The sequence below is a fragment of the Aulonocara sp. 'chitande type north' Nkhata Bay genome, linkage group LG15 (assembly GCF_057382095.1).
Source record: "Aulonocara sp. 'chitande type north' Nkhata Bay isolate Kocher_YH1m ecotype deep benthic linkage group LG15, A_spYH_male_GT1.1, whole genome shotgun sequence".
NCBI classification, from domain to species: domain Eukaryota; kingdom Metazoa; phylum Chordata; class Actinopteri; order Cichliformes; family Cichlidae; genus Aulonocara; species Aulonocara sp. 'chitande type north' Nkhata Bay.
The window spans coordinates 2383631-2407350 of NC_141358.1; the positions used below are offsets into that span (position 1 = coordinate 2383631).

At 38.9% G+C, this 23720-nt stretch overlaps 1 pseudogene; it reads right to left on the bottom strand.

Annotated features, from left to right (window-relative positions):
• Positions 1-3122: 3122 nt before the first annotated feature.
• Positions 3123-23720, bottom strand: part of LOC147312242 (uncharacterized) — a 54180-nt pseudogene continuing 33582 nt past the window's right edge.

The following is a 23720-nucleotide window of genomic DNA, read 5'->3' on the forward strand; positions in this document are numbered from 1 at the left end:
AAGACTTTAATGCGCTGATGCCACGTGAATCAAAACCTGATTTGTCTGAAAAAAAGTTTGAATTAAGAGGAATTTAGGACAGTACAGACAGAGGTGAAAGCAGCGCCTGGTTGATTTTGTGTTTGGCTGCCATTTTTTATTTATAGTTTTGTTTTGTTTTTCTTCAAAGGGATGAAATTACAGATATACACATGAAAGCAGTGTTATGTTTGCATGCAAGTGCAATAAAAACCTTTTTAAACTAAAATCAGTGACAAATATTTATCTCAATATTGATCAAAATATTTTTGCGATGATACTTTTCATCAAGGATGAAGATTTCAAATATGTTGATAAAATTATTCAATTTTCTTCTGATGAACACGATTAGCTTTAATAATATTTATGTAGCACTTTTTAAAGATACAAAATGTTTCACATCAAATAAAACTAGAAACTAAAAAAAAAACAAGTTATTAAAAAACATAAAATGACATCAGGATGTCAGAAAGTTTAAAATGAAAACAAAAATGGTAAATGGCCTGTATTTTTATAGCGCTTTACACATCCAGTCATCCACCCATTCACACACTGGTGATGGCAGCTACGTTGTAGCCACAGCCACCCAGCGGCGCACTGACAGAGGGAAAGGGAATAAAGGGAAATACTTCCTGAATGCTCACAGATGTACAGGGGAGTGCAGATTTCCACAGTGTGGGGTGCACGACTGCAAACACTCACCTTTGGTTTTTAGATCAGATGTAGGGATGGATGGTGAGCCCTGAGAGCCCAGCTGGTGACATATGGCTGCAAAAGTTTGCCAGTGGAGGTGGGGGCTTCTCCATGTAGAGCTCAGTTAAAACCTGAACTCTGGATTGATTTCTGAATTTATTGGGGAGCCAGAGGTGTGAGATCAGCAGAGGTGAGATGTGGGAGCACCTGGAAGATCTTCTAAGGAGCTTTGCAGCAGCATTTTGCACAAGCTGCAGATGATCCAGGGAGGCTTTACTGAGGCAGGTGAACACTGAGTCACAAAAGTTCAGGCCAGATGAAATAACAGCACGACCACCTCAGACTTTGATATTTTATTATTTCTCACGAGATAAAAACAGCGTGGATGCAGGCCCTCGACAGACTTTTCCCCATCACATTTTTAATACTTGCTTTAACATAGCAGCAAGGATGAAACAGAAGTGGGGCGGGGGGACTAAACAATTTTGTTCATAAATGCCATGTTGGTTTTTTACTTTTGGATTTATTGATCGACTACAGTCAGGTGGGCTCCTCTTTGTGGCGGTAGCAGGAATGCTAAATATCCATAAATCTGACAGAGATAACAGAAAAAACCCAAAGCAATAAAAACAGAAAAAACTTGTTGATTGTTGACTGGAAACAGGAACTGGATCATTTTCATCCATTTTTCACAGCCTGAGCACTGAAAACACAAAATTTCAATCTGTATTTACACTAATTTCCTGAACGTGTCCAAAAACTGAAATTGTGCATCACGATTGGTGAAAACGTATCGACTTTGTGCTCAGTATGATGAGCACCACATTACAAGACGTCCAGGGGAATCTTGTTGGATACGAGAGATTTTGGCACTGTTTTTCCATTTCTATGGATTCTACTTTAACAAACTCAATCAACTTCATAACTGGTCCGTCTAAACTTGAGCTCTTAGTCATGTTAATTCAAAGTCAGTAAGGGTAATTTGCTGCGGCAGTGCGGTGGATTTCAATCATTCGTCACAGCACGAGAAGCTGTTACACCACACAGGGACACGGCCCAGTCCGTTCCAAACTGCTGAATCGAGTCCAAGTCTGGAGACGTCTACATGCCAGTGTTTAGTCACAGACACGGTGCCACCGAGTAGCTTTAATTTTTATTGAATTCTCACAATTTTGAAACCAGACTGCATATTATTTAACTGTTACGCCAGTATTTTACTATAAAATGATCATCACATTACATCAGGCGTTTCCAACTCCAGTCCTCGAGCGCTACCGTCCTGCAGCTTTTCGACAAATCCTTGTTCCGACACACATGAATCAAATGAGAGTTACAGGCCTTTGCCAAACTTGATGGCACGCTGACGAGGTACCATCTGATTCAGCTGTGCTGGAGCAGGGACGCGTCTAAAGCTGCAGGACAGCAGCTCTCTGACTGGAGTTGGACACCCCCTGATACATGATGCATATTAATTTCCCAAACCGTTTTTTTTTTTTTTGGCTGTCGACACTGATTTAAATTTATAATTTAAGCAAAATTATCATCTGAATAATATTTTAATTTTAATATTGCTATTGTTGATTTTACACTTAAAAATAGCTCTACGGTCGATATTTTACTGTAGAAGAAAATGTTTTAACTTGAAAAGAAAAAAATGTTTTTCCCTCAAATGAACATGAAAATAACCTATAAAATAAAGTTTGTGCCACAAAAAACAAATGTTTTCCACTGTAAAAAATTAACTATCAAAATAATAAAATAACATTTTTTAAATGTTATTTTATATAGTGAAATTATAGTGAAACATTTTTAACCAGTATGACTAAAAGGCTGTTAGTTCTGTTGCTTTTAGAGTTAATGTTTTATGAATTAATTTACAGTTTGAATAAATTATTTTGCTATTTATAAACATATTTAATATGACACAACAAACGTGAGCTTTTATCAAAGTGTTTACCTCATCAAATATGATCACCTTTCACTTTTCAATTCATAGTATGAATGATCAACTACTTTATGTCATGCAGACAAATATTTTCTAGTGAAGTATTCAGCTAGCTCAGTAGTTTAATTGCTGTTATCGAACCTTTTTTAGACTAAAGTGCTTCAGCTGTTCTACTCTGTAAGCTTAATACACAAAGCATGATTTTATTCAAATTCCTAAATGTAACAAGAAAATGTCCACCTTAAATTTCCAACAAAGTATTTATTTAACATCTTTGATCTTGTGAACATCAGATGTTTACATTTTTACATTTTTACTCTTTTTTACTAGTCAAACTGTGTGAAACCAAAGTTGTAAGTAAAAAAGCAGCATTACCACATTTTCAGATATAAAACAGCGAAATAAAAGTAGAACACGTACTTTTATAAATTGTCTAGTAAAACCTACATCATTAATAACTTCCCTCTCACAGCGAACATCTGTAGAATGTGTAACACAGTACAGCTTTATGACTGTCTGAAACAAAAGGGGAGGACTGGATCCACTCATGGTCAGCAACGTCTGAGATGCGAGTGAGGACTCTGGGATTGACCGACTTTTTTCTTCCTGGACTCAACCTTGGTGCCTCTCTCAGGATTTATGGAAGAGAAACACCTTTATTGATGAAAGGGCGAGAGAGACTGAGGGAATTAACACCCTGAGGTGGGATATGGTCTGATAAACACACAAATCCATAATAAAAGAAATGTCACTGTTGAAGGCACTCCAGTGTTCCACAGGGTAGTGCATGTTAAAGCAGAAGTAACTGGCAAACATTAGGCAGAGGTGACGGTTGTGATGCGGCCAATCTTCTCGTCGATGCTCAACATGAATGCCTCAGCAGTGAAGCAGGAGGAACCTAAAAATCAAAAACAAAGAATAAAAAACTTTCATGTCACTCATTTATACAAATACTTGTTACATGAGTTTTCTTACTGGCTGAACTTCTATGGTTGTGTTAGCCAGCGTGTCAGTGTGGAAGCAACACAACATGAAACTAAACAAGCCACGAGTACAAGAACGTGGCCGGTACAGCAGAAACTGTCTACTTACAACAAGCAACGATGAAGGGTGTTGGTGGCACTTTCTCCATCTGAGCATCTTCTGTAAGGCTCGTCATCTCATCAAATCGAGCCAGTAAAAGAAGCAACATCTCAATGACTTCTTGCAAGAAACACTGGACTGACCTCTCTCAGTCTGAAGTTTGAGAAGAGCATTCAGGACTTGTTTGCGCTTTTGTGCATCAACATATTTGAGGAACTTTGGTGAGGAAGGCCTTCACCAGACTCACACCAGTCAGTTGTTGGTAATGTGCCGTCATACCAGCGGAAGAAAAGGGGCCATTCCTGGCATAGTTTCTGGATACACTTGACTAGTTTTTTTTCAACTCATCTATACCTTAATTATTCTTTTTGAACAGCTTCTTCATTTCTTCTTTATTCAGGCTGAGGCTCCAGTCTCAGAGACAAATGATTTGGCTCCCACTGAAAACTGCTTGTATCTAATCCGTTATTATTATGTGAAATAAAGCAAAAATGTGATGTGACAGCATATATCCATTACCAGCACAGCCATGCTTACATTCAACAGTTATGTAAGCATGGCAATAAACCTGTATTTTTTTTCAACATATAAATGTAAAAAAAAATGAATAGCGTTTGACTGTTAAAAACTTTATGGAAATCCTCCGTTAATAAAACAATGCAAGTGTTTTGAGTAGGGTTATGTTTTTTTTTTTCTGAGAAAAAAATGTACAAATTTTTCACAGATTAATTTAATTACAGAAAGTTCACATGAAATAAGCAGCTTTCAAATGTTTTACAGCTGACAGGTTTTTAATCACTGTTAAATATACAGATATTTTTTACAGTGAAGAATGAGGCTTCTCACTAATGTTTTGCTCAAATAAAAGGATCTAACATTGTAATTGCTAAATTCAGAGCTTTCAGGGGAACAAGGGTAAGCTGAGGCAGCGTGTCATCAGCATCTTTGATGCTGGATCAAAGTGAAATTATTTTCCATCAAGCTTTACGGCCAATATGTCGTTTTGTTAAGAGCTTTTACATGTACTGTATGACCACGGGCAATTCAAAACCACTTTTCATTGATCTTGACCTCCACCCACAATATACACAAAAGAAAACATACACAATGGCTGAATATCATTTTTAATTTCTTAGTATTTTCTCTTTATTCCCACTTTTGTAAACCTTTAACTGTTACACAGATGTTGTTCAGGCACAGTTAGTAATTATTGTTGTCCAGCCTGTAGATTTGACCTCCTCATAAACACAGAGGTTGCTGACGTGTCAGTTTCTGTGACTGACATGCAAATAAATGCAAAAAATAAAGTGTGTCAAACGCACGAGAGGCCAGGAGCTCCAAATCAGGACAAAAATAGCACTTTTGCTTTGAGTCATGACTCTGTCAGACCTGAGCACAGAAGCATGATGCACTTTTTTTTCCCTCATTCGCAGTGAGTCATGCTTCATGCTGTGAGATAGCCGTCGCAAATAAACGTCCAGAAAAGGTTCAGGAACTATCGCATCAGAACTTGGCTGCTAACTGTTGTTGTTTTTAGGTTTTCTTCAGTAAGCTAATCCCACGATAGCTGCCTGCACGTCCATGAATCCACTGCAGACAGGAACCGCTAATAGCAAAGATGGCACGTTGCCACTTTGCTAAAAATGTATACAAAAACAGGCTTAAGGAGTGTGTGTGTGTGTGTGTGTGTGTGTCAGCCATACTTCTATTATAAATCCAAAACACAGCTGGCTGGAAAGATGTGAGCATAACGGCATCTGCTTCTGGCCTTCATCTCATTCACACACACACCCGCACCTCAAGCACCGGACTATAATTCATAATGAGAAAAAGATTAAATTGGACTTATGAGGAAGGCAGCGCTGTGTTTCCGGCCAAGTGTGTCTCTTAAAAATGCATCAACACTTATTACATTGTGCTTAATGGCCTTCGAAGAAATTTGTCCCTTTGCCATTTTGGTCACGGCTTAGGAAAAGTGGTCATAATGGATGCTAATTAAGTCATGACTAAAGCTGGACACACAAACTAACACACACACACACACACTGAGACTCTGCTGTTGGAATACGATAGACTTTCCCATCCACAGTTTGACTGAAATTGGCCAGATATGTAATTCACAAGAAATAGCAATAAGTTATGATTACAAGATGATGGAGAGATTGTTTCCATCATCTGAAAATACTGGCTGCACTCCCTCATGCACTGATGTTCCAGACATATGTGATTGTTGCCTCGAGCCAAAGCATGACACACTGAGGCTGTGTCTGCTTTACTGCTGGCTAAAAACTTTGACTGGAGTTGTCAACTGTTACGGATTTTTTATTTTTTAAAAAGGAACAAAAATACTTTTACTTCACACTGGCAGCACGTGAAGTCACACAGACTCCAGTTGTTTCTTTTACTGTTTTTTTTTCTTCCTTATTTACAAATAAAATGTTTGTTAGTGTGGGAATCAATTGAAAACAAATACAATGACGCCAGGACTGACTAGAAGTGGTTAGCGGTTCCATTGAACAGAACTATAATTATCTACTTCTCCATCTGGTCATGTGGCCTCCTGTGCCAGGAGTGAACCTCCTGCTGTCTCCTGTCTCTGCTCAGCCAAACACAGCTAAGCTTCTCAAATGAGGTCAAAGGAGCGGGCTTGGCAAAGCTTAAGATGCAGCTTGGACGTTGTAGTTTTCAGTGGTATCCATGTTGGCCAAATAACTGTGGTCCCGTAGCTCTTGCTGGAATTATTTATTATTATTGTTATAATTGTTTTAACTGTTTTGTAATATTTTAGTTTTGTGAAATGCTGCCATCTGAAAGTGAAGCTCAGCACTTTTTAGGCAGACTCTGTAGGCATCATGTCGTCTGATGATGGATATACAGCTGTGTGTGTGGATGCCGACAACTACAACTGTAGTCAAACGTTTACATGAACTCTTTGTGTGCATGTCAGGGCAGTTTGGTGCTTTTACTTATTTATTTTCTGACTGTACAGGAACTGTGTGCATAAGTTTGAATTGATTTTAGATTTGTGTTAACCTGTGCAGGGTCCAAAGCTTATATAAATGCTGGATATTGGCAAAGTTCTTTCAAATTGGTTGGTTTCCTGGATATAGACGTGACATTAAGCATGGTTCACACATTTTAAATAGGACTGAGGTTGGAGCGTTGGGAAGGCCATTCCAGAAGCTCCTTTATCCAGTCCAAATCCAGTTTTGATGTGTGTTTGACCATTATTCTGTTGGAAACCCAAGTTTCAACTGTTGATTTGAGGTGGCTGAAGAATTTGGAGGCAGGCCTTCTTCATTATTCCATCCCCTTCATGCAGATTACCAGTACCATTGACAGAGCATGTTGCTACCACCACCATGTTTGACAACCAGGACGCTATTCTTTGGTTTGAAAGCCTCACCTTTACTGCTCCAAACATTTGGTCTCATCTAAACATAAAACATTTTTCCAGGAGGCTGCAAATCCAATCGAGCTTGAAAGTGTTGATTTTGGAGCAGACTCTTCCTTCTCGTTCAGCACCCTCTCAGCCCATCGTGGTTTGGTTTCCAGTGGACTGCAGGCTTGAGCTTTGTTGGTTTGTGAGTTGTTGCCAAACAGCCAAACCAATTTCCTCTCCTGTGAGAATAACAGTTTGGGTCTTCTTCCAGAGCTTGGAAAGCAGTGCCACATCTGAATAACTTGTTTATGTACAACCGTTTGAACCAACATGTGTAAACCTACAGTTCTCCTTCTTAGATCTTTACCGAGTTCCTTGGATTTCCACATTGTTCTGAGTCAGTCCAGTGGGTGCTATGAAAGAAATGCCTTTTATGGTAACAGCAAAGGGAAACCAGCTTTAGTCGACCATGATCAGCAACAAGAACTTAATAGACCTGGATCATGTCAAGCTGAAAGACGTATCTTCAGCACCATTTATTAAAAGATTAAAGTGGGTGTGTATTTGAGCTACTATGTAACCTTTAAACCCTGTTTGTCTGTGTACTCAGTTCTTGTTTTTTAAAGTCATTAAAGATGTTGATCTGTGTTGTACAGTCATGAAAAGCCTCAAACTGATGAATGAATATAAGCGTCTGACCACAACTGTGGGTCAGACGCTTACGTGACAATAACTGTGATGTTTAACAATGAAAGATCAAAACTACACACATACAGTGTAGGCATTTCATTTACAAAGCAAACAAACATACGCACACAATAATGAAACTTTGAAAAATACTATTGTAATTAAAATTTAATTATTACTTAATGTGGATAAAAGTAATTTTTTCTGCACAAATTATTTCAACGTGATAACAAGAAGAAACAATTTTCTCTCTGCACGTGGGCCGTTTATGTGTGCGTATTTGTTGTGTAATGTTTACATAAGAAGTTATTTAGAGTTAAAAATGGGAATGTAAAATGTGTCTGGAACAGCTCCTGCAGAAAAGGGTTGAAAGAATATCCCGTTGTTCAGAAGAAGTAACAAATCGATACAGCAAAACCAGAGAGATACTTTTTCCCCTTCCTCTTGGTGTCCACAAAGCACTTCAAACACTACGAGTTCAGTTAAAGAATTGGATGTGTATGTGAGCAGCAGCTAATATAGCCTTGACCAGTGCTGACATATCAGATCTTGTGCTGCTCCCTCTGGAGCCCCAAAGGCGTCTAAACAACTTTATTTCACATTTAAAAGCCGATACTGAGGTGGGAATATCGGTAGAGTGGAGTTCGGACATTTAGTATTTATCTGAAGACTCCTCGAAAAGCCCATTAAGGTTAAGAGAATGCCAGAAATACACATATAATGTACCAATAAACTATTAAACGTTTTCATTAGACAAACAAACACAGTTGTTGAATAACAGACTTGATAAAGTCGTGTAAGTCACAGTGTGCCAGAGTTAGCTGACAATCAGCATTTTCATTTGATTTCTTCTGCCTGTCTTTTGTTAACAATATAACACAAAATCCTTTTTTATTTTCCTGTATGAAAAGTTCAGCTTTTATTGATATGGTGCTAACTCGCATGAAATATTAATCTCAAGCTATTGTAAGGTAGCGACTCTCTAACTTAACTGACAGAAACACACCAATCGAATGAGGCTGGTGTTCGTATGTGTGGAAGATTGTTACTTGGAGCCAAAAAGATTATATTTGCATGACAAACTTTCAGTATGTAAAAATACATTTTCTGGAAAATTCCATATGTTCATTGTACGAATGCTAAATTAGCTTTAACCATGTCAAGTTTGGATTGTAAAGTGAAATTTGCTAAGGAAAGAAATCGTCTCTCTGTGCTCGTCTGTCATCAATCCAGCGGATGTCACCACTTTATAATGAAACAAAGAACCAACACAGAACAACATGTCATACATAATATTGCAGCCTACGCCCACAAACACAGCGCGGAGACCGAGACACTCTGTGTTTCACCTTTGGAACCTTTGTAGTGGCTGTTTGCTGTAGCAGACAGGCAGGTGTATGGGACTGCTCACTAACACTGTGCTTCTTGTCAGAAGTAAAAATATTGTGTGTGCAAAAAGATATGCTCAAATTACATACATTTAAATACATATTTATACATTTGATTTAAAAAAATGCAGTTTCCTGTGCTGTATATACTAGAGATGGCACGATACCACTTTTTTATGTCCGATACCGATACCGATATCATAAATTTGGATATCTGCCGATACCGATATGAATCCGATATAGTGTTTTTTAATCAACAAAACTGTTTTTTAAATATCTTGCTGCATTTTGCAAGTCTGCAAGTTCATACTCAAGTTTAAAACAACAACTACACTAAAGCTATTCTGTTATACCTGTATACAAAAAAAATATTTCATAGTTCAGCAATACTGATCAATCTAATAAACTTAGACCTACACCATCCTCCCTATTCTGGTATTTTAAAGAGTACTTAGCGTAAATATTAAGCAACCTAACTAATAGGGTTCCAACTCCCAGCAACAACAAAAATAAATAAATAAAAAATAGGGAACCACCCCTCACGCTCCACCTCATGATGCTTAATCGACGTAATCAACCTTAATTTGATGCAGTGTGAAAAAAAATGCACAGAAATCAATTATTTTTCAAGAAATATTAAATAGATTCAACATCTTTCTTCAACAAAATTGCAGACTGCACAGATGGTACCTTCCCAAAGGAAAAAGTACTATAGCTTACTAGGGTATATATATTAGACTTAATAGTCACTATATACAGTAATTGACTTCTATTCATTTTACATCAAATTAAAACTTTGGGTGTCAGATAATTATTTATTAAAAGCTCGACATTTTAAATGAGAATAAGAAAGAAAAGTATGTCTTTGTGCCCCCTTTTCCAGTTAATGCCCTATCGGCCACCCTGGCTAAACTTTGCTAGATCCGCCCCTGCACAGTTACCAGCGTCAGCTACGTAGAAAAAGATCCTCGAGTAGAAAGAAATATTAAATAAATTCTAACAACAGCTGATCAAGCTTAAACGTGCTGCTGTTGTTCAGCCGCTGGTTTCCTCTTTCTGGTGCAAAGTGGGCCAAAAGCAAACTAGAGACACGGACTCCCGACAGAAAAGCCGATCAGCTGATCATTGAGCAGTTTCATGATTGAAGTAGCAGCCGGAGAGCGAGAGGCAGTCGCTTGTTAAGCTTAACGCGGGAATGCTTTACAAACATTCAGAGATGAACTTACACACTTGCTTTACTTCTCTCGGGGATAACTTTGTCGGAGATGAAATGCCAGGTTGCTAGCGAAGCTCCACATGCTATCCAGACCACCGACAGGTCCCGCATGCCACAGCCGCTCTATCACGTGATGCATACTGCTCCGACTGCTAACGTTCTGAGGTGAGTTACGGCGTGTTGCAAGTTTTGCGAGGTGCTTTCGTGATATTTAATGGATCGGATTACATTTTTTATTTTTCTCCGATATCCGATCCAGTAATTTAGGTCAGTATCGGATCGATACCGATACGTAATATCGGATCGGTCCATCTCTAGTATATACACAATTATATTAATGCACAGAGACAAACCTGATAGTTTTATGATCTACGATGTGGCCGAGATTTAGTTTTTACAGTGTAGAGAATATTCAAAAGCATCATATCAAACTTCACTGCACTTAAAAACCTAACTATGATTTTTTTACAGTCATCCAAAAACATAAAGATGAGTGCTTTCGTTAGCACTGTAACCACGGAAGATTTTAAAAGGCTGAAAAAACAAAGATGCAAATGGCATCCAACACATCGTTGTATTTATTTGCTTTTTATAAATGTATTACTGAAAAACATGAAAAACATGAATATTAAAAGGGCAATTATTTTTGCTTTTTGTCTTTAATGACTGAATTATAAGTTTTGGCTACGTGACATGACTGTACAGAACACAAAGTTAAGAGGTGTGCTGCATTTCATAAATGTGTCTTTATTATTCATGAAAATTGAAGGTGGGGAAACTGAAACAGCAAAGTAGAGAACAATTGTTTTTGTTTGATTTTATTTAGGCATCTTTGAACTTCCATACATAATATGTGAACTCTGCTTTTCTACTAAACGTGTCAGCAGAAGTACCAACATTTTTACTTTTGGGAATTTTGGGCACTGCTTCCTAAAGTTTACACTTTTAGACATTAATGGCCTGATTAAACCACGCAACCATTTATTTTATTAAACTTAAAATAATCTACTCGGTTTGCAGTCCTGGCTGCCGACGTTCCTTTGGATCATCTTTGATTGACATGGATAAAGAGGAATTGATCTTTGGGTGAAAGCAACAAGCAGAAAAGCTTGCCTCATCATATCCACCCCGAGCCCCCAGCATGCATGTTACATACTATGACACTTTGATTGTGTTTACATGTAATGCTGTAGTGTATTGATTCCATAAGAAAACTCCATCTGTATAATGCATGCTGCTGACATCAAAACACAAAACAACTCCAGCTTGCCGAAGGAAGCTCTGCAATATTTCCTCTCTGTAAATGATTCCCTGTGTGGTCGTGTTTCAAGCTGTTACGCTACATGATGCAATAGGACATGCACACAGAAACAGCATCAGATGAGTGAGCGCTGTGCTGGCCACTCTACTATTTATGCGCCAACGCACAAAAGTTTCCGTGCGCACGCACACACACTACTGAGGGCTATCGCTCTCACTCTGCATAAGAGTCGTGTTGTTCCTCAGTCAGTCAGTCATTCAGTCAGAGACACTATCCAAACAATCAGCCTCCCTGTCCAAACATGTTAATCCACCTACTTCATCCTTATTCCCATGGACACTGGCTGCTGTCTGCAGCAGCACTCTTGTTCTCTCCTGGGTGCACACACACATGCACACGGGCGTGTCAGCACTTTAGTGAAGCTCTTCTAACAAATATCCCTTTTTGCATATTCAAATGAGGAGCTTATCAGATAACACTGCAGGGACTTTGCATGATGTGAGGGGTGGATTTTCTATCTGGAAAGAAGTGAACGGCTCTATGATTTTTCCAGTGCCCAGTGCGTTCCCTCTAATCAGTGAAGAGGCACATTACAGTGGAAATATACGTTATCTTTTATACTAACCCTTTGTACTTAATAGGAGATGATTCTCTTTTAACTTTGCACCACTTCCAGCGCTGATGTCATGCTGGTGCAAAAGTCACTGTGGAAAGCGTTACCATCTGCTGCGGTAATGCTGATGTCTGAGTATGCACCCTGATGCAGTGTAAGTCATTTGAAGCGTCTGGCAGCAGAGGCCACTGGCTATAGAAAAAACAAAAAACAGCTTCCTTTTGGTATTGCATTCAGTGGGAGGGATCAATACATTTTGTGTGCAATTCATATTGATTGTTTGGGCATGTTTATATGTACTGCAGTTTAAAAGAAAAGCATTGAGAAGATGGATGGGGTCGGTTATTTTTCACGTCTGAGGACATGAAAGCACCCTGCTGTCAAAATGCCAGCCAATTTGATGCAAACAGTTTTTCAGCTTTTATTTTGATGCCAGTTTCATTATGTGAGTCATCTTTTCACAAAAGACTAAAAGTACTGTACGCATTTAATCAACATTCACGATGTGATGATGTCACTGTTCTTTGTACTAATTCAGGTGCTTTAGGTATGTTTTGATGCTAAATCCTTTGCAGGATTTCTTTAGCTTTATATCTGTTAATTAGTAATAATTCTGTGTAAAATGTAAATTAAAAACAAATTCCATTTAGAAATTTTGGAGAATTTCAAAATGATGTTCATGCTGTCAGATTGTGAAGACATTGAATATGTCATCATCTACAGAATATAGCATCATCACAAGATTGGGAGACTCTCTGTACACAAGGGAAAAGACTACAAATCGATGCCTGTGATGGTCGGGCTCTCGGGCAGCACTGCATTGAAAACAGGAATGATTCTGTCATGGAAATCACTGCATGGGCTCAGGAACAGTTCACTGTGCAAGTTAAAGCTCTACCAACAACAACAGCATCTTCAGTCCATTTCAAACGGACCGAGGGAAAATGGAAAACTGTTCTGTGGTCGGACAAACGGGAAGTTTAAATTCTTTTCGGAAGGATGCCAGATCCTCCAGACTAAAGAGAGGAGAAACCATCTGCCTTGTTATCAGTGCTCGGATGCTACACAGTGCTACACTTTTTTTTCTTTAAATGCTACATTTTTTCAATTTAAACATTTGATACATTTTCTGTTTTATTGTGAACGTAATATGAGTTCATGAAATCTGGATTCTTTTTATTTACACAGCAGTTTTAGAAGAACCACAGAAGCCAGGCTCTCATAGAGAGACTGAAACTCAACCACACTAAATGTATGTCTTTAGACTTTAGGAGGAGCACAGGATTCGCCCTCAGGCCAGAGATAACCGCTGCCCCAACATGAAATCCACGCACGGCAATACAATGAGCGTGACAGATCCACCTTACATCACACGCTGCTGCAAACACCTTCTGCCTCGTGCACCTTAACATGTACTTAAAGAAGAACCTCATAAACTGGAAATAATAGCACTCAGTGACAATTTTCAGCCATATATAATCTAAGATAAGTCCATACAGTAAAAGTAGCAACATGTGATCTTTGCTAAAATGTCAAATAAACATGCAGAATCGTTCTTTATTTCCTTGGTTTCTTAACTGTGCTCATTCTTTGTATCATTGATATTTAGATGCAAAAAGATAAATACACACTTCATAAATAATTAAATACCTAATAAAATCCCATCTAGGTTTATAAGACACCGTAGATTGAGCTACACAGTTTTATCCTCAGAGCGCGGCTGGGCAAGGTTGTGGGGCAAACAGTGCGCTGTTTCCATGCAGCTACAGTATCTGTTTATTTCAGACACAGTTTTGAAGACATTTGCAGACAGTGAAGATAAGATAACAGACACAGGAACTATCGGGAGGTCTGTTGTTCTTGATGCTGCTATTATTTCTGCTCTCCGTCTGCATCACAGGATCTGTAGCCGTGAACTCTTTAATAGGACACCTACTCTCAAGTGTGAGGTAAACTAAAACATGCACATACCTCCTCCCCATAACGGTAGTGACACCAGCACTGATCCACGTTTCCATCTCGAGAATCATGTTGTCCGTGTAACAGCCGTAATCTGACAACGCTGTGATCGAGACAAATCGATGCTTTCTTGAAACTTTATCAACGTCTCTGACAAAGAAGCTTTCCTTAACATCTCCACTGCTGTTATTAGCTTCCAATCCATAGCCCTCCTAGCAGGTGCCTATTTGGAATCACCTGCTGTTACGTTGACTTTGCTGTGATCAGAAAACCAACGAAGCTGAGGTAGAACACAACATTTTGGGGAGGTTGTTTTATTGGGATTGATGGTACCTAAAGAAGCTCCTGCTGAGAGAGCTGTTGATGCATAAAAGACTGAAGAAACACAATATGAGAGATCTCTACAGGCCAACTGCGCCATGTTATTCACATCTGCTGGTAATGGAAAACATAAAAACAAAAACCCCACTCGGACAGAAATCCATAAATTTATCAGCACTATTCATGAATCATAGATCACATGTCACTGTAATCCCAGATTCTCACAAGCTACACCAAACATTTTTTTTGGGGGGGGGCGGCTTTTAAAACATCTTTGTTTCTGACTTTTTGTTTCAAACCTACTGTGGCACTTCAATGGCGTCCCACAAGACGACTTAAAAGGAAGCGCCGCGGGCACGTCGGGGACGACGGTGACATTATCTCTCAAACCAGCAGAGTGAGTGCGTTTGTTTCTTGTGACATTTGTAAACACGCATGTGTAGATTTGTAGGATGTGATGGTGTGTTAATGAACGGTTTCCATACTGCAAGGCATTAGAGGAGCTGGGATTTGCAGTGACATGGAAACGCCCTGCTGTGCGTGCACGGTGCACACGGTGCACATCCACCGCTGAGGGAGGAATGTTTTATACTTTTGTGGTTAGACTGCGATCTCTTTTTTTTGTTGTTGTGGGTGGCGACGCTTTGAGGCTACATTTCCCACCAGTGTGTGGGAGGGGCACAGCAAGGGATGGACTGAGGACGGAGGGGAGGGTGGGCAGTGAGCGAAAATTACACAGTTCTCCGGTTCACAATGTAGCTGTGTGGGCCTGCATTTTTGTCTCGTTCTGTGCAGAAAAGAAAAGAAAAGCTTTGGTCAGACACCAACTGCCCCCGCGCACCTCCAAAGCTACAGCTTTTCACAGCGTCTGAAAGAAACGGGGAGGAAAAAAAATAGGCGAGAGAAAGAAACTAGAGCCACAAGTGAGTGAGTGGGAAAGAAAAGAAGGATTGAAGGCAGCGTTATCAATAAACCCAGCGAGGTTCCTCCTTGCGTGACCTCGTGGGTATAAACTGATTTTGCTGCGGTTCGGTTTTCCGCAGTGTCTGCCACCTGAGAGAGTCATTAAAGTGGCTTTGCAGAAGGCTGGCAGCTCTCCTTGACACATATATCAAGAACAGGAGTCTTATTAATGCACGAAAAAGGAGGAAGTGCAAAGGCCTCCATTGATACTCTCTGGTGTAATTAAAAACTAATTGGCTAGGCTGTTTTGATGACATATTCCATCTGATTACCAAATGTGCGAAGGAGGAACTCTTGAGATGGTTAAAAAAGAAAAAAGTTGTGTTGTTCTTTAATTAGCCGTCAAAGGAGGGGGTGTGATTTACAGTGAATGGGATGAAAGTGGGGGGGGGAGTTTTAAAGTCTAAAAAACTATGATCAGCTTCCCCTCGAGTAGCATTGTTACAAAACTGGCTGAAAGTGTAACGCTTCAGTGATGAAGACAGTAATGCTGAGCTGATATAATCACATTTGCCGTTGCTGAACCTGAAACGTCACATTTGCTGCCTGGTTCTCGCTCCTGCAGCTCTTACTTCCGTTTAACGTCTCTCTTGTACGTAAAAGGCAAGGAGAATAAAAAGCAGTCCGAATACGTACGGCTGGGAAATGATCTAAAAGCACATCAGCGTAATTCACTTACTAGAACTTCACAGAGACGTGCTGAAAAACAGTGACGGGAGAGGACTGTTTAAGAAAGAGTATCACATCAGATTTATTTACATCCTGTTCAGAAGGGAGATGACATTCTGAGCTGAATGCACAGAATAAAGATTTGGAGACGGCCTTTTGAAGTCTTTTAAATGCTAATAGCGTGATTTGGGGGCAGGGAGAAAAAAGCACTCTTGAACTAAATGTTTCACACATTTGGAATGAAATGATGGCAAACCTTCCACTAGAAAGAATAACATTATCTGCATACTGATGGAGAAACAAAGGACGTTTTGAAGAGGGTTGAGGACTTTAATGGAGGATGCAGATCTAACAGAAAGGGTTTTTTTTTTTTTTTGGTGCAGTTGTTTGTTTGGCTGCTTTTGGAAAAAAATGCCACGTTTAGCTTTTTTTCAAGAGTTGAGAATATGGATTTCATGTTTCTGTGTTTTTATTGTCATTATTGCTTAAAATAAGGTATCTGATAAGATGTTGAATCTGGCATTCAGTCGAGATTATGAACTGTCAGAGACAGATCCTAACCAAGTATAAGCTCAGTGACCGCAAACTGTCAGCTGAACAGGAAGACAGAAAAAGTCAAGGAAGCCACGAGGAAAAGGAATATGTGATCACTGTGTGACAGGTGAGGAGGAAACAGTCCATCCTTCAGTGAAGTCAGGAGCACTTTAACCAGTATCCACTTTATCCAGATTTCAGCGAGTTAAACGTCATCTCAAAACGAACAAGGAGCAATCAGGGAGCAGCTCCTCCTCCTCAGTATATTTTGTATATACAGCATTCACTTTCTATTCAGCATATATTGTTTTCTTTGTTCCTTTTAAATGTACTTTAAGGAGTTTGAAGTAAAGTACAAATTGAGCCCAAAATAACTTGAAAGAAAAGCAGATGTGGAATTTAACGTCCTAGGACCTGCCGTCCACATGTGGACGTCACATTTTGGGTTATTTAGACCAAAATACTGAATTTTGCTCTACATGGGCCTGATATCCACTTACGAGGACATTATATGCTACTGTTCTATCAACATTTTAAACGAATATCCTCATATGTGGCTCTCATTTTTCTTAAAAGCAAAAATAAGGTAAAAAAAAAAAGCTGGTAATTCTCTGTTTTTATATTCATCGGGCCCCAATATCAAAGAGAAATTCAAAATGCATGTCGTGGAAGAGTCTGGGTCTTAGGAGGTTAAGTGTGAAAAGTATAATGTGAAATTCAGACTCACCACATACACGGTTCCATTTCCTAAAAGTTGCAGCACAATTTTCAGCATAGCTTAAAAAATAAAAGACAATTCGTGAAAGTCTGACATCTTCTTCAGGGTCAAATAAGGTCAAAGTAACCTGCTGTCTGGAATCTCAGTTTCTGTTGTGAGGTGTCAACCAATATATCCTAAAGTTGACCTTATAGACCTTCGTCTATGTAAGACAGACTCTAATGGATGTTAACATCACCCCACTCTGCACCTCGACACAAAACATCACCATGTTGGCGAAGGTAAAAATACCAGATGAAGGAGGAAGGGCGTTTCTGACAGACCAGTGTGCTACACGAACACGTCGCAACCTGAGGGACCTGCACACACACACACACACACACACACACACACACACACACACACACACACACACACACACACACACACACACACACACACACACACACACGGATACGATGTTGTTTGTTTGCTCACAGTATTGAATTAAGTTGAAATTCTGCTTTATTGTCATTGTTGTTGTGTTATTCTACTACAAATTACATTTCAGTGCTTTGGAAGTACTGTTTTCAAAAACTGTAATGCCAATTAAGCAGCGCTGGATATTGATGGTAACAGAGGGTATATTATACAGTTAGCCTAGATTGGGGAAATTATTTTGTTGGTTTTTTTTTAAATTAAATACACCAATCACCAGTTCCCCATGAAAAAGCTTAAATAAGTAGAACAATATGAAACCAAAGAGACAAAACAAAATAAATACGATGCAGGAAAATTCCATCAAGCTGCAGGAATGAAACCTTCATTTGCTAACCAAAAGTGTGAAACCTATAATATGGAGCTGCTATAAAGTCAACAAAGTAAAATATATGTGAACACAAAGCATAACTGGATTCTTGAGAAAATGATTTTTAAAATTTAAATATGGTTTAAAACAAATAAACAAGCAAGCAAATAAAAGCCCATCTGTTCTGATTGCTGCTGTTTCAGAAATAATCTCCATCGATACGAGCCGGCTCGCGCACGTGCTGCGTGCCGTCCATGCACAGGGAGGCTGCAGGTGCCACTGAAAACACGAGGCACAGTTGGGCGCTTTGTTGCAACGAATAATTGAAGGACAGAAAGTAAATGATGGTTTCTCTGTTATCATTTCCAAAAGTCTGTTTCTGCCCCTTCTGCAACTCAACCCTGCAGACCAATGTGCTGCATAAAACTATGCACAGGGTTGCACAGAGCTCAAGCCCACGGCATAACAATGCTAGCTAAAAATGCTCTTAAAAACACTTGACTGCTATGATTAGTGAGATTTACCAGTATAAATCGAAAGCTGATCGCTGCATGCAGCAGTTTGTAAGAGTCTTGCCTCGGACTTGGTTATGCCTGCAGCATTAAACGGCAGCAGGATCCATCCATGAGTGCCTCCATAAGAGATGGCTGTGCACATTTATGCTTGTGGCATATACAATAACTTCATTAATTATTCATAACTATGAACCATTCCCAACACAGAGACGTAATCAATCAGGTTGTAACACAAAATGATATACTGCACTTTTCAAGTCACACTTTATAGCTGCCTAATCACTTGTTCCAAACCAGAATCCTCAGGCTGAGTCCTGAGTTCCATCACAGCTGCTGGGAAAATCATTTATTTGATGAAAACACACTGATTGAAGACAGACACAACATATATTTGCTGCATTGTGGTTTTGTTAAAGGCAAACAAGGACCGAGCGTGCTACGTAATTACATCCCCTCTGTTAGGTCACCCAACCTGCTGACTAGAACGACTGAATTTAGACCAAAAATGCAGAGCTGCTTATTTAATGATACCAACCAGGGTGAGCAGAGCTATCTGAATTATATTCAGCCCACATTTACATTAATATTCACATTCATATGTCAGAGCTCACACTGCCACACTAAATCCAGTCCAGACTGTCACCACACTAGGATACACAATACACACCCATTTAATAAATATCCCAGGAAAATGAAGTGTGGGAGAATGACATTGTCATTTCATTAGGGACAGCAGGATAATATGGGAAAAAGATTAGATCGTTAAAATGTATTTAACACCACTTCACTATCCGTCAGTCCAATTTCTTCAGCGTATCGGGTTCAGGATTGCCTGAATCTGGTTAATCATGTCTGTGGGGGAAGCTGGAGAACTTGGAGGAAGTCCAGTCAGCGCAGTCAGCCTGGGGATTTAAACCCATGAACTCCTTGCTGTGAGACACCGGTGCTGTCCACTGCACCACAGTGGCACCTGAGCCATGTTACAGTTTTTTTTAATTGGTTTGGTACTATTTTCATAATTAAAGTGTGCATTTTCAAATCTCTCAGTACAAAACTCACATTTGATCACATTTGTAACACCACTAGTCATTCTTTCAAATCTGATGTCATGATTTCGTTGTATTTGCACATATTTTCCTAACACATGATCATTGTGATATATTTTGAGAACATTTGATTTAATCACCCAAACAAAACAGTAAGATATTTTTTCAGCGTAGTACTTTTACCAATCATTTCATTCAGGAGCAAATAATACAAGGTAAGCGTTTCAAATTGTCCTTGGTGATGAATGAGTGTAACTGAACTGTAAAACTTTACACAGCAAATATTACACTTATGTTCAGACATAAAAAAAAAAATTATATATATATAATTCAATTAAATTTTATTTATATAGCACCAAATCACAACAAAAGTCGCCTCAAGGCGCTTCATAGATACAGAGAAAAACTCAACAATCATATGACCCCCTATGAGCAGCACTTTGGCAACAGTGGGAAGGAAAAACTCCCTTTTAACAGGAAGAAACCTCCGACAGAACCAGGCTCAGGGAGGGGCGGGGCCATCTGCTGTGATTGGTTGGTGAGAGAGAACGGAAGACTGGATAAAGACATGCTGTGAAAGAGAGACAGAGGTTAATAACAGATATGATTCAATGCAGAGAGGTCTGTTACAGTTTTTTTTTATTGGTTTGGTACTATTTTCACAACTAAAGTGTGCATTTTCAAATCTCTCAGTACAAAACTCACATTTGATCACATTTGTAACACCACTAGTCATTCTTTCAAATCTGATGTCATGATTTCGTTGTATTTGCACATATTTTCCTTCCACTTAATCATTGTTGCAGAACACATGATCATTGTGATATATTCTGAGAACATTTGCTTTACTCACTCAAACAAAACAGTAAGATCTTTCTTCAACGTAGTACTTTTACCAATCATTTCATTCAGGAGCAAATAATACAAGGTAAGCGTTTCAAATTGTCCTTGGTGATGAATGAGTGTAACTGAACTGTAAAACTTTACACAGCAAATATTACACTTATGTTCAGGCATAACCAAAAAAAAAAAAAAAGAAATATATATATATATATATATATATATATATATATATATATATATACACACACACACGAAAAAGGGAGAAAAAAACAAGTCATTTACATGAGCACAATATATATTTTTTATTTTTTTTATCACTTTTACACAATCAAGCTGATCAAGCTTAACATTGGGCCATAAATTTTCATCAACATCACAGTGAATGTCTTCGTTGTTCAGGCACCGTGGGAAAAATCTCCTGGCATGACGAATCCAGGCTTGACATTGCTCAGCAGTTATGTCACCACAAGCTTCACACATGGCTTGAAGAAGAGAGACATGCTCATGGGGATGGCGATCATACACCTTCCACCTCCATGTAGAGAAGAATTCCTCAATTGGGTTGAGGAAAGGGGAATATGGTGGAAGATAGAGTGTCATGAAGCGAGGATGTGTTTGAAACCATTCCTGAACCAGCTGTGCATGGTGGAAGCTGACATTGTCCCACACAACAACACAGACGATGTCTTCTTCCTGACAGGCCTGCTCCAGTTCATTTAAAAAAAACTATCAGGTGTTCAGTGTTGTATGACCCTAGAACTGGTCTACAGCCTACCACACCATCTTCAGATATAGCTGCACCCACTGAGATGTTTCCTCCACGTTGTCCAGGGACTTGGATGGTAGCCCTTTGTCCAATAAGGTTACGTCCTCTGCGTCTAGTTTTTGCCAGATTGAAACCTCATCAACAAAAATATACTTGTGATGATTCGCAGCAGCGTCCAGCTCCATCACCCTCTAAAATGATAATTTAGTTAGTTTTTTTTTTTTTACAACTAATAGTTGTCAGTACTGTTACAGTAATTGCATGCCAGTTTAGTATTGTACCTGAATATATTCTGAACGCAGTTGTTTCACCCGGACATTGTTCCTCTCAACAGGAACCAAGTAAATTTGTTTCATGGAAACCTGGTGCTTCTTCAAAAGCCGGGCAATCGTTGGAAGGCTAATTGATGGCACATTGGCAAAGGTGTCATTGCTGTTCTCAACAGCCTGTTTGATCTCAGACAGCCGTATGTCATTCCCTGACCATTTCCACCACAACCAACTCCTGCTGGTCAGTCAAAACACGTGGGCGACCACCACCAGGTTGTCTCCTGTTAACTCTGAGGACAATCATATACTGTCAACATTGAAGTATTACAAATTACATTACTGTAAACTGACAATTACATGTTGTTCATCTATACAATAGAGTACTATATTTTAGAAGTGAAGTTGCTATAGCAGACATGCCGGTTTTCTTGGCGAAAAGTTCTGATGATAGAGCTGACAGTTGACCTTTGTAAATTAGGCTGTACCAACCTGGCAGCCTCAGCCATGGTAAAGCCTCTGTTAACCACATGGTCAACAAGGATGGCCCGGACTTCATTAGAGACGATGGTGCGTTGTCTTCTGCTACATTTCTCTGAAGACCACCTCTCTGTCGAGGAACACCACCACCTCTTCGATGAAGGTTTCCTCTCCCTACGAGTCTATCCTGCTCCATATTTGAACAGTGCAAAGTCTCAAACACAGTTCTACTTATATGGTAACTAATTGTGATCATCAGGGGGAAACAATTAGCAAGTATAGTGTTTCTAGATTGAAAGCTCTTGCAGCAATGTGTAACTTACAAATGACCAGACAACAATCAGTCAAGTTGAAAATCCATGGACATAATGAATGATTCATTGATTAAACATTAAGATCAGTTGAATTAAATGACAGACAAATGTATTAAACTGAATAATAAGAGATGCAAATCAAAAATTTTATAGTGATAACATTATGAAAGGCAGTAACTGTGAACGAAACATTTATTTAGATGAAACACTTATTTTGTGTAGTGAAAAGTATATTTTGTCATTATGTGTATTGTACTAACACAATTGAAAATATGCTGAAATGTTTGAAAAAGGTGCACTTTTGATGATCTGTTGTGATATAAGTACTAAGAGTTTTGAAAATGTACCAATTGCTTGTGAAAACTGCGCCAAACCAATAAAAAAAAAAACCTGTAAATGTATTTTTAATTTTCTGCTCCTGGCTATGAAACGCTATTGTTGTCATTTAGTTATCCCTAACAATCTGCCTTCAGTAGATCCGTAGGGTGAATATAATCTATGATAGCATAAATACTTCAATGATTCAATAGACAGAAACACTATAATGTCAACCACTGGCTTGAGAAATTGTGTTATGAAGCCATGAGCTGAGATGGTTTTGGTTTTTGGTTGGGCTTTTTTTTTCCTTTTCTTTTTTTTTTTTTTTTGCCATTTCGGTGTTTTGAAACCAGACGTAATGATGCTTGCAACAAGTCATTAACCAATGGAAATACCCTAGATAAGCCTCCTGACTTCAATAATATCCATAATTTGCTAAATGAATTTCATGTTTCATTAAATATGACCTAAAACTAGTGGCTGAGCCATAAAGTCATTAGCAAAGTGTGTACTGATGTCACAGGGAAACGGCGGTAAGTCTTCCCACAGACTTATGCACAGCTAACTTTTTCGCAAACAAGGGAGTCGTCGCCCCCGCCCCCTCATCATTTTCATTTTTTTCATACAATATGTGCCACATGCTTGAAAATTAAAGACACTAAACATATTTCATTTTTATACTATTATTTTCATGAGGTGAGATGAGCAATTAAAACTGAAGTACAGACAGTTCATTTGTGTAAGCAAATTAGTTAGCTAACATTAGGTAGCTTCATGGTCGCTGTAGTCAATGTTCTTGATAAGTAGGAACAATAATAACACATAATATCAACTGTCAAGACAGCTCTAGTCAAAACTTTATGTTCTGAATTTTAAAAAAAGCATGTTGTGCTAGCAGCTGTGAAAAACGAGTAAAACTGTGAAGTACCTGCAGG